The following is a 10,863-nucleotide window of genomic DNA, read 5'->3' as shown; positions in this document are numbered from 1 at the left end:
CTTTTCACCATTCTTTCCATTACTTCTGTGTGGTATCATAGAGGTAGAATGTAGACTACACCCACATTCATGTTAAGTGTGCTATGTGTTTGAACTGGTGTCTGCAAGGCTTTGGCTCGCCATATTGAGTTCTTGATTCTAGTTCTATTATAGCCTCTTGGAACCATGCATCATAAAAGTTCTGCATTTATCTTCAAATTAAGTCACATTTTTATGGGGCATTTCTTTGTTATAGATTCAATGTTGGTAGACTTCTGAACCATGAATAGTGGGTACTCCAAATCAGGGCCCAGTTGTGTGTTGGTGTGGGTAGAATTTTGTTGTCAATTTCCAGTGTAGATAGCAGGTGCGCCATTCTTTTAAAAAGTAGATGGGCTTTATTTGTTGAATGCTTGATGAGTAGTTGAGGTTACAATGGTGTGGGAGATGGGATCAATTTGGAATGATCTTTATGTAGTAGAGATATGGTGACATCAAGGCATAGTGAATATCCAGGGGAGGATGTCCACTTTCTGCATGCAAGCTTTCTACTGGAGTATTGTTGTTGTTGTTGTTCCCTAGACTAGATGTCTAGCTAAGCAGTCCCTCTCCCTGAGGAATGCCACAGTTAGAATGGGTTTTTTCCACAAATTCTTTGTTGAGTGTATATTGTGTTTTAGCAAGCACGATTGTGTACAGTGCAGTCTTCCATAATGTGTTGTATAGTATGGGGGTGAAGAGTTACATCCAGGACAGTTATCTGTGATCCAGTCATCCAGCCTCTTATGGTCACTTGGGCTGGATGGTGGCCATGCTGCAGTCTGGCCAAGTGAATTCTGTCCTTTCAGGGGAGAGGATTCAGAGGGATGGATATCAGGGGGTCTGGCATGCAGCAATGTATTGTCTTTCAGTTTGTTGATGGAGCAGTGAATATGATATGATTATGGATATGCTTCTGGAGGCTGGTGTCTGGTGGTTGTGGAGGAAGAGAAGAAATTATTTGTGCTGCATTTGGTTACCCTCTGTGTAGGGCAAAAAAACCTTTGGTATATGTATGTATTTGGGTATTGTTTTGATGTTTCTTGGCATGTGTGGGTAATCTGCTATGTAGTGTAGTAGGTGTGCTGTGTTTGTAGAAGCTGCAGCAAGTGTCTGTGCTTCTCATGTCAAGGTGATGTGCGACTTTGAGGACTTTCATTTTATGATGTAAATGGTCTGTAGGTGTTGTGTTTGTACATCCTGTAATTGTCTTCAGTGCATTGTTTTGTATGGTCTGTAGGGAGTTGTGGTGTGTCAGACTAGGGGCAACGTAATGTATATACAGTACAACCCTATCTCAAGGCCCACAGTTTCAAAGCACAACTCAGCCACTGGATCCAGAACAGAACATAGTTTTGTGCAAGAGGAAGGCCCAATCAGATTCTATCTTACATAAAATGTTTTGCCTCATGATGTCTTAAATCTTAACCAATCACAGGAGGTGATACTGCTTAAGGCTGATTTTGCCTGGATCTGTGATGCCCCCTAGTGAACTAAATATAACCAGTCTAGATATTCATTGAATTTCAAAGTAGACCTGATTATCTAACTGAAAACAGGTTATTTTTCTGCCAGGCATAGGCACTTTTTTTCTCTCTGTCTCTTGGGGTCTTAGCACACATTTGCTTTTCAAAGTTGCCACCAAAATCAAAACTTTTTAACACTATTTAATTTGATTCCCTAGGAGTCCTTGTACAGAGCTTTGTACTTTTCAACAAGGAAGCTCTCTGGCTGAGCAGATTAGGACGTCGTTACTTGCGGTGAAGGTCGAGGTGAGGGCGGTTCAACTCCTGCCACCAGCAAAGTTGAACCAAGGGCATGGTTTATGAAATTCCATGCTACAAAGCCTTCTGTGAGGGGCACTGTCTTAGCCTTCCGATAGGGGTGTGTGTGTGTGATGTTAAACCATATCATCATCATCACTTTTCAATAACCATATGTATTCTAAAATGGGTACATTTTCAGTTTTACAAGGTAAAAATCTACAAAACTTTAATAAAAAGTTCTTAAGACATTGTAGATGTTTTATAACCTAGGTAATGCTCAGTAGTTGTGGGATGTTTGTATCTGTGATACGTCATATTAACTTGTGAATACGTGCACAGAGAAAAAAAGGCAAGTCCATGTATGCATTTTTTGTAAAAACACTATTTTTTAATAAGCTGATATAACAGCTGTTTTTAACTTTTCCTTTTTATTCATTGTATTTGAATTATACTAATATCTGTTGAGCCCTGAAACATGTTAAATTGTGTAAATGAAACATGTTTTACAAGGCCTAGTAACATACAAAAATGGCTGAAATTGAGATATTACTGAACTACAAAAAATAGAAAAATAAAAACCATATTGACAGTAAACCTTCACTTTTTGGTTTGAATTATCTGCAATGAATATCATTTGGAATTATTGTTTGCTAAGTGACCATTGCCCAGCTCTTACCTGAGTGGAATCCAACTACAGTACATTTATTTTGAATTTAAATACATGTCACTTGTGTAACAATATAAATCAGATAAGAAAATGGTCTCTGTTGAAGGGGGGGGGAAGTGGGGTAGAAACTCAATATCAGTCAGTTAGAAAAAATTATTTAGGCAGAAAAACTAAAGCACTAGAGATCCCAAGGCGAGACTGCGAAAGACCCAGATTTTCTTTTGCTCTTAAGTTTTCAGATGAGGAAAGGCAGCATATGTGTGTTCATACACAAACTGCAATAAAACAAGTATGTAGTTGGGCAAAACTCCTACTGGGCCCATATTAGTATAGATACCATATGTCATACATACTGTACATGCTGTTGGTGAGCTTATGTCAGCGAAAAGGAAATGTCATGTGCACCAAGATATATCTTTATACTCTCGTTTATTCACTTTTTTCCATGACTTATCCATCTAAGCATTTTTTTTTTTTTACTATCAAATAATACATTTATTTTGTTGGAAAGTGTTACAATGTTGTTCAGTTATATTGTCATGTTCTCATAAGACTGTACTATAAATATGAAAATAAGGGAAAGTTTATTGCAAGATGTGTAAATTGGTCAGTCTAGCTGTATATGTTATATTGAGAGGCAAGCCAAGTGTGTGACATTCTTAGGGATACTAGTGCCATTTCATTATGTTCGTTATATTGACAATATATCCAGGGATGTATATGGGGTTTGATTCCTTTTAGATGATTTATTGTGTGTCATGTTCCCAGCACCCTTGATCAAAGAAGCAGATAATAGTCTTACCGAGAAAGTGGAAGCAATGAAAAGAGTGGCTACCTCTTTTCAAGCTGTCTTGGCAGCTCAGCCATTGGCGAGGATGCCTCCACAAGATGGCACCCAGCAGAAAGATACAAATTTGAAGCAGGTGATCTGGTTAATCTACGAATAGCTTTTGTGGACCAGTGGTTAGTGGGGGATTGAAGGTGGAGATAGTTTGTAGCGCACTTCCTGAATCCAATGTTATGGATTGTAACCAGTGGTTCTATCCTTCTGTACAATCTGGTACTGCTACCGTTCCTTACCTTTCATTTCGTATGTTGTTTTAGTTACATACATATATACCAAGGCTTTTTCCCCCTTACAAAGGGGGTAGCCAAAAAGAAAAAGGCATAAAATCATTCCCACCCATTCCATCCCTGAATACACTCCACACCCCTCCACCCTCCCTCTTAACTTAGCACCTCCTGAATGACGGGTCATCCCTTGTCCACTGCCCTGGGTCAGAAGCAATGTCGCAAGACACAGCACATCCACAGCAAGGCTCCTTCATTAAATCGGCAACCCCCCCTCTCCATCCCCCCATTGCATAAAATGAGAGGACGGGAAGAAATCCCTTCGGGCTGCATCAAATTTTGCTCACACATACCACCTCTCCCATCCACCCGCCCATTCCACCTCATGCAATCACATCATCATCCATATACAACCATTCTCCATTCACCTGTCTTCTGTCCTCTCCCGTCCTTCCTCAACAGACATTCCCCTCTTCCCCAAAGCCCCCTTCACCCCATCCATCCACCTCATCCTAGGACATCCCCTCATGTCCACATCTGCCTTCCACACCTCTTTTACTAGTCTTTCTTCACTCATTCTTTCCATGTGTTAGGAGAGGATATTTACTTCAACTTCGGTTAATAGTCCTGCTTTCTGCAGAAAGGTGTGCAGAGATGATAGAAGTATTAGTGTTTTGTCACCCAGGATTTGAAGTATTCAGTGCTATTTGAGGGGGTTGATAATAGTAAGTAATTATTGTGGGGTGTTTAACTTGCTTTGTCTAGCAGTGTGATATTTTGAGAGGAGCTTTACTTTGGTAAATGTGGTGGTAGTTTCCTGTTATGAGGTGATCATGCAAGAGGTGAGAATGTCCTTTTATTATTACTACTAATGCAGTTACAAATTGTCAAAGCTGTTGTGGGTTAGGTTTTACCAGCGTTTCTATACTTATGCTGTCAAATTATATATTGTGCTTATTGGTTTAGTTAAGGGTTTATATGATTTGGTCAATAGTCCAGTTTTCTGAAGAGGTATTGATGTCTACCCAAGATTTGGTATAAGGTCATTGTTGTTTGAGGGGGTAGATGACAAATTAGGTGCAACACAAACTCACTCAATACAAGATCTGAGAGAGCAATAAAGCATAAAGTGGATGAGAGTTTAGCAGGTGGATGCCTGTGTTGCCATATATACAATATCTAGACCATTCAACTATGCCAAAAGATGCAAAAGATTAAGATCACTTTTATACATTCTTTTCAATGGCATGTGCTCTTTACCTTTTTGCAGACACTATAGCATCAACTTTTCTGGTAGAGTTGAACCTCAGTGGCATTACAAGATGACACAATTAGTAAAAAAAAAAAATAAATAAATAAATAAATACATACATACATATACCAAGGCTTTTTCCCCTTTACAAGGGAGGTAGCCAAAAAGGAAAAGGCATAAAATCATTCCCACTCATTCCATCCCTGAATACACTCCACACCCCTCGACCTTCCCTCTTATCTTAGCACCTCCTGGATGACAGGTCATCCCTGCACCTTGTCCACTGCCCTGGGTCAGAAGCAGTGTCGCAAGACAGCACATCCACAGCAAGGCCGCTTCATGAAATAGGGGATTAGTAAAGATTAGCAAGATTAAAGCAAGATTAGTAAAAAATAAATAAAAATAAAAATAATAACAACAATAGTAATAATTATATGTATATATATACTGTATATATATATCCCATTAAAGGTGCTGAGGCAGTAATTTGCTTGAACTTGTAAAGTCTCACCCTTCCTCCTACACAAATATACATTTCCAATTACCACCCTACAGTATATTACTCATTCGTGTCACCCATTTGGTGGTGGTGATGACAATTCTGTTTAGTGTCACGAGCTCCCCCTATCAGTGCCCCTTAGACAGGACCTTGTAGCATGGAATTTCATGAGCCATACCCTTGGTCTAACTCACTGGGGCACTGTTCGAATTGCTGTCACCTTGACCTCTGCTGCAAGTAGCAATAACCAGTTTTGGTAACAGGTTAACACTAAGTACAATTCTCCTTCCACACTGAAGGTATTTACCTTTATTGTGGCCAAACCCAGAAATTCTTCTTGATATGGCACATCTTTGGAAAGGAGGAGAACTCTCCCATGGAAAAATAAAAACAGGTTTATAGAGCATTATTCACAATACTACTTTATTGGTCAAAAATCAAATGGTTTAATATGTAAAACAAGCCTAAAATCAATAAATAACCTTAGTAAAAAATAATTATATCACAGTTTGCATTGTATACTTTTAGTGCACACATTTACACGAGATGTAATAAAAAACTGTGATGACTACTTTCATGTTAATCAAACTGATTAATCTGGTTTTTATCAAGATGCCAAGTGGCTGTTCAATGGTTCTTGACACCTCGCACAACTCAACATGTACAGTCAACCAAAATGAAAAAACTCATGACAAAAGCACATGAAAGAATACAAAACCTGGAACTAAAGGCACAAAATGTAACCCCCCCTCCCCTCCCCGGTTATACGTGTGTATGCATCCAACACTGATCACTTCAATTTCTATTCTATCAGATCCAGAGGTCATGATGTTTGTTGGCAACTGTACATTACGGCCACACGAAAACTAGTCATCACACGTCTGTACACATGATACAAATCATTACATCCCTGCACATACAAGCCATCACATCCCTGTGACAGGGACACAAGTTATCCCATTTCTAAAAATGGGATAATAGTGGTTACATGCCTGTACATATGGATTAAATCCCCTAACAGTGTATCAACCATCATATCCATGTAAAACATGGAAGCACAACTTGTCCATCAGGAACAAGGCCTTCACTACTTCTGTCATTTTCACAAGCCTATGAAAAAATAGCACTGTACTCCACACTCTCACTTGTATGAAGCAAGTCACCACATCCAAACGAGTCTAAACGTCTGATTTAGCATAAGTTTTATATTGATTAAACATGGATGGGAGAAGGAGGCCTACACCAGAAGTCTATCTAGACAACATTCACCAAAGCCAACTTAGACTGGGACTAATTGACCAGACAGTTGGCACCTTGGACAACCCAACTCCACTCTCCTCACACTTGAAAAAGCAAAATAAACCTATACTATAATAGGACCAAAGTGCTCAGGTGTGGAGAATGGAGGGGTGGAGAGGGTAGAGGCAAACTGCTGAAGCCTAAAATATAGATAAAATCTGTTAAAGATGACAAGGTTTTCCCTATGGGCAAGTGGATGTCAAATACCCTGCATAGGAACAAGTGACTGATTGTCATTGTTCATACAAACGTAAAATGACGATCCATTTGTACCTGGATGTGAGAATTTATATTTTACACAACAATTAACACTGCTACATCCTTGTACATGTGAGGGTTGAAATACTGAATATTTAAGAAAGTGCTCAAAGGTTCTAGTGAATTTTATTAAATAAATTTGTTTAAACAGGCCCAAAACTAAAATTCTAAGCTTTTGATATCTCCAAATTGTACAAACTAAACCTCAAGTTTCAATAATGCAACAAATATTTTTAGCTTCTGAAGTAAAAATTCCAAAAAATATTACAGTACACTATCAAAATGGAAACTGAAGGAAAACAATTTAACATAATCCTAATGAATTCATTGGGCTTTGATCACCATCAGCACGGTAATGTACTTCAAAGATCTTTTTATTTTCATTACATCATTTTATTTTGGGTCCTCCTTTCTGCTTCTCATGAATTCCAGGATTCTGCCCCATATAGCATCATAGGTTCAATCACCATTTTGTATTCTTCTTTGTGTTCATCTCCAGATAACCATTTCTCGTGACTTTTTTCATTTCCAAGACGTACTTCTCTCTCTCTATAATTGGCCTCCACCACCACTTCTCCATTCCCTGCTGCACAAGACCCTTCACTTCCTCTAGCCCCTCTCCTTTAAGATTTACCTCGAACTCATTGCCACCCTATCCGTTTGTACATTTCATCACATTTACTTTTAACTATAATTACCTTCAGAGGAGAAAGCGGATACATGGTAACGAATTGGAGTTGAAGTCTTTAGGGAGAATAGGTAGAGGAACTGAAGACCTCGAAATATTTGTGGTCACATGTAGCAGAGAATGGAGGAGTGGGGGTAAAGGTAAATTATTAAGGAACTAAATGTCTGTGGGGGAAATGACAGGTTTCATTTGAAATAGGTATCTGGGGATGAACACAAGACTGTATGAAGGGGCGACGGATTACAACACTTATTGGGGCGGAACTGAAATTTAATGGAGACAGAAAGGCGGAATCTAAACAGATTTCAGGTGAAGTGTTTGAGAAGCATGGTGGGGGATATGATGATGGAAGTTATGAGATGGTGAGGCAGAGAGGTGATGGAAAGAGCTGGTAGATGGGGTTGACTAAAGAATACTGGGATGGTTTGGACATATGGATAGAACCAGTGAAGGAAGACTAGCAAAAAGGGTGTGGAAGGCAGAGGTGGATGGAGTGAACTCGAGGTGACGACCAAGAATGGGATGGATGGAGTGAAGAGGCCCTTGGATGCAAGGGAAATGTCTGCTCAGCATGGAAGGGAAAGGGGCAAGATATGTGGCTGTGATTGGATGATAAACTGACATGGCCCAAAGGGGTTTCCTCCAGTCTGTTCTGTAAATTCTTGAGTGGTTCAAGGAGGATTATTGCCACGTAATGAAGTGGTAGCAGTAAACAAGCTTCAGCTGGCACGTTCTGCTGTGGAGGTGCTGTGTCTTACTGCATTGTTCCTGACATTAGCAGTGGGTAGGGATGGTTCTTCACCCACAAGAAGCTTAGATAAAAGGGACAAATGGGTGAGAGATGGATAAAGGGTGGGTGTATACCTTGACGAGGCCAACAACTTTGGTATGTATAAGCATATACGTCAGATTTCATTCAGCTGAGGGGCAGACTTATGACAAAATGACTGAATGATAATCCCAATATTTTGTCCCTCTTCATCTCAGGGTATTGAGTGTACAGGTTTAGTATAATCAGTACTACTGGACACAGCCAATGCAATCACTCTTTTCTACAATATTCATCTTTCTTTAGAAATCCTCTTCGGTTCCTTTAGTACCATATGGGCTTTGAAGGGCCATCAATAGTTTAGGTCTTATAAGGTGGATATCAATGCGGATCAACTCACTTTTCCTGCAGGTTTTCAGTTGGTGAAGCTTGAACCACCAAATATCTTTGATATCTGGCACCCACACACCCATCAGCTGAATAAAACCATTTGGCAATGGCCACAAAAAGTCTACTGTATGCCCCTGGATCAAGTCAAGGAAAATTGGAACACCAAAGAACATTTGAAAATCTAGGTCCAGTACCATATCAAGACTGCTCAACCTACCCCCGGAAAGCTATGAATCAACAAACAGGTGAAGACTACCCCTTCCATACCAGGTGGCAGTTGTTTTGGTTTGCTGGTTGCTGCCAGACTATCTTCTTGTTCCCTTGGGCTTTGGGTTGGAGCAGATCTCAACCTGTACCAAGTTGCAATTTTCTTTAAATCCTGGCTGCAGCCAAGATGTTATAATCTCCCACCTCCTAGGAACCAAGGGGTTAACACAGCAAGTACCAATCATATCAAAATTACAAATGCTTGATGTGCCTTATGGCATCTGTGACCTGAGCATATAACAATCTTAATAATTCAAGCATACCTGGGTCTCTTCTTCACAACACAATGAAGATCTCTATCAAATTCACAAATGACAATGTCCAAATTCAACCAATGAGGGACAAAATCTAACATTCCCTTCCTTGGACATGCAGCATTACATTTGAGAAGACGGACCATTCCGTCACCATTCCAAAGGTCAGACTTGTACACCTCATTCATGGCTATGATGAACAATTAGTACATGTGTACAAACATGCACAAAAATGTAACATCACACGTATCCATACATGCATGCACATATGTGCGTGCACATGCACACAGATCACAAGTCCAACACATGATCCAAGACCATGGTGAATCACACAATGTAGTGCTCAGTTCATTAAAGGGAATGGCTACAACTGCCAAGAGAAAATTTCTTGGTTTGGGATGCGAATCGCAAGGTAATGGGAACAAATTCAAAAGGGCTACGTTCCTCAAGAACATCAAGAAAGTTTTCCATTCAGATGCATTAACTCCTGGAATAGCTTAGATGATAAAAAACCAAGCTAAAGCCATGAATGAATTCAAAATTAGAAATTGATATTGGGAGAAAAAGAGACAGGCCTCCATGTAAGTAACTCGTTTCATGTATATAATCAATCCATTGCTCCAGATCTCCCTTTTAGGGGACCTAAAGCTCCCATATTGGCCCTCAAGTCTTTCAAGGGAGAGTCAGTTGTCGTCTGGGTGGGGTTTGAGCAGGGCAATGCAAGACGAAGTGTTGTGTCTTTGTGTGGTGACTGCACCTGGAGCAATTAGACTCTGTGCCCAGTACTATGCTGTGCTGGTATTGTTTTAATGCTAGATGAGGATTTTAATGCATTTGTGCCAAGTGTAGTTCTTGTTTGTTGTGGGATGGATTTCTCAGTTGTGTTAGAGTTGTGTGGCATTTCATTCTTGGAGTGTTTATCTTTTTTTTTGTGTGTGATTTGAGTATGTGTTTGTACAAAGATGTATTGATGGTAGATGGTTGAAGATGTTTGAGTACTTTCTTTTTGGTTTTCAATTGGTTGTGCTTCTATAATGGTGGGTAGAATTGAGGGTTCTTGCACAGAACTGCGTGCCTACCATTTTCACGTGTTGCTTTATTGGAATTATTTTTGTTCAAGAGTAAATAGATCACTGGTCAACAAAATGAACCTTAAGATTTTTTTTTAAATAAAATAAAATAAAAGTAATAAAAATAAAGTAGGTAAAGTTAGTGGTGTTTTTCATGCAAAATTAAAGCTTTTCTGAATGTCTATCAGGCATAGTTTTCCAGTGATATCACAGTTTAATACATCTTTATCAACATATGAACAGCAAGCTTTGTATGTTTGGTCTATATCTTCTGTTTCTTTGTCATATGTAATTTGTTTTGGTATAGGTACTTTATTATACTGTGATTATCCTTCTCTTATGCTGTCCCCCACTCTTAATACTGTCCTGTACAACTTTTCTGAATATACATCCCCCCCCCCTTTTTTTTAGGGGGGGGGGGGGCTGAACACTGTGGTCGGGGAGAGGGAAGGGGGGGGGGGTAAGACTTGGCATCCTACTCTCTGTAACCCCCAAAGTGGACAGTACAGTCCTAAAAGAAGCAAAGGCGTAAGAAGGTCTGGGAGTTTTCCAACCAGAACCCTAAGGTTTGGGTCTTTTAATGTGCGTGGAAGTG

This window comes from Oratosquilla oratoria, chromosome 5 (genome assembly GCF_046742065.1).
Source record: "Oratosquilla oratoria isolate Oo_2021 chromosome 5, ASM4674206v1, whole genome shotgun sequence".
NCBI lineage: Eukaryota > Metazoa > Arthropoda > Malacostraca > Stomatopoda > Squillidae > Oratosquilla > Oratosquilla oratoria.
This window is presented reverse-complemented; position numbering follows the sequence as displayed.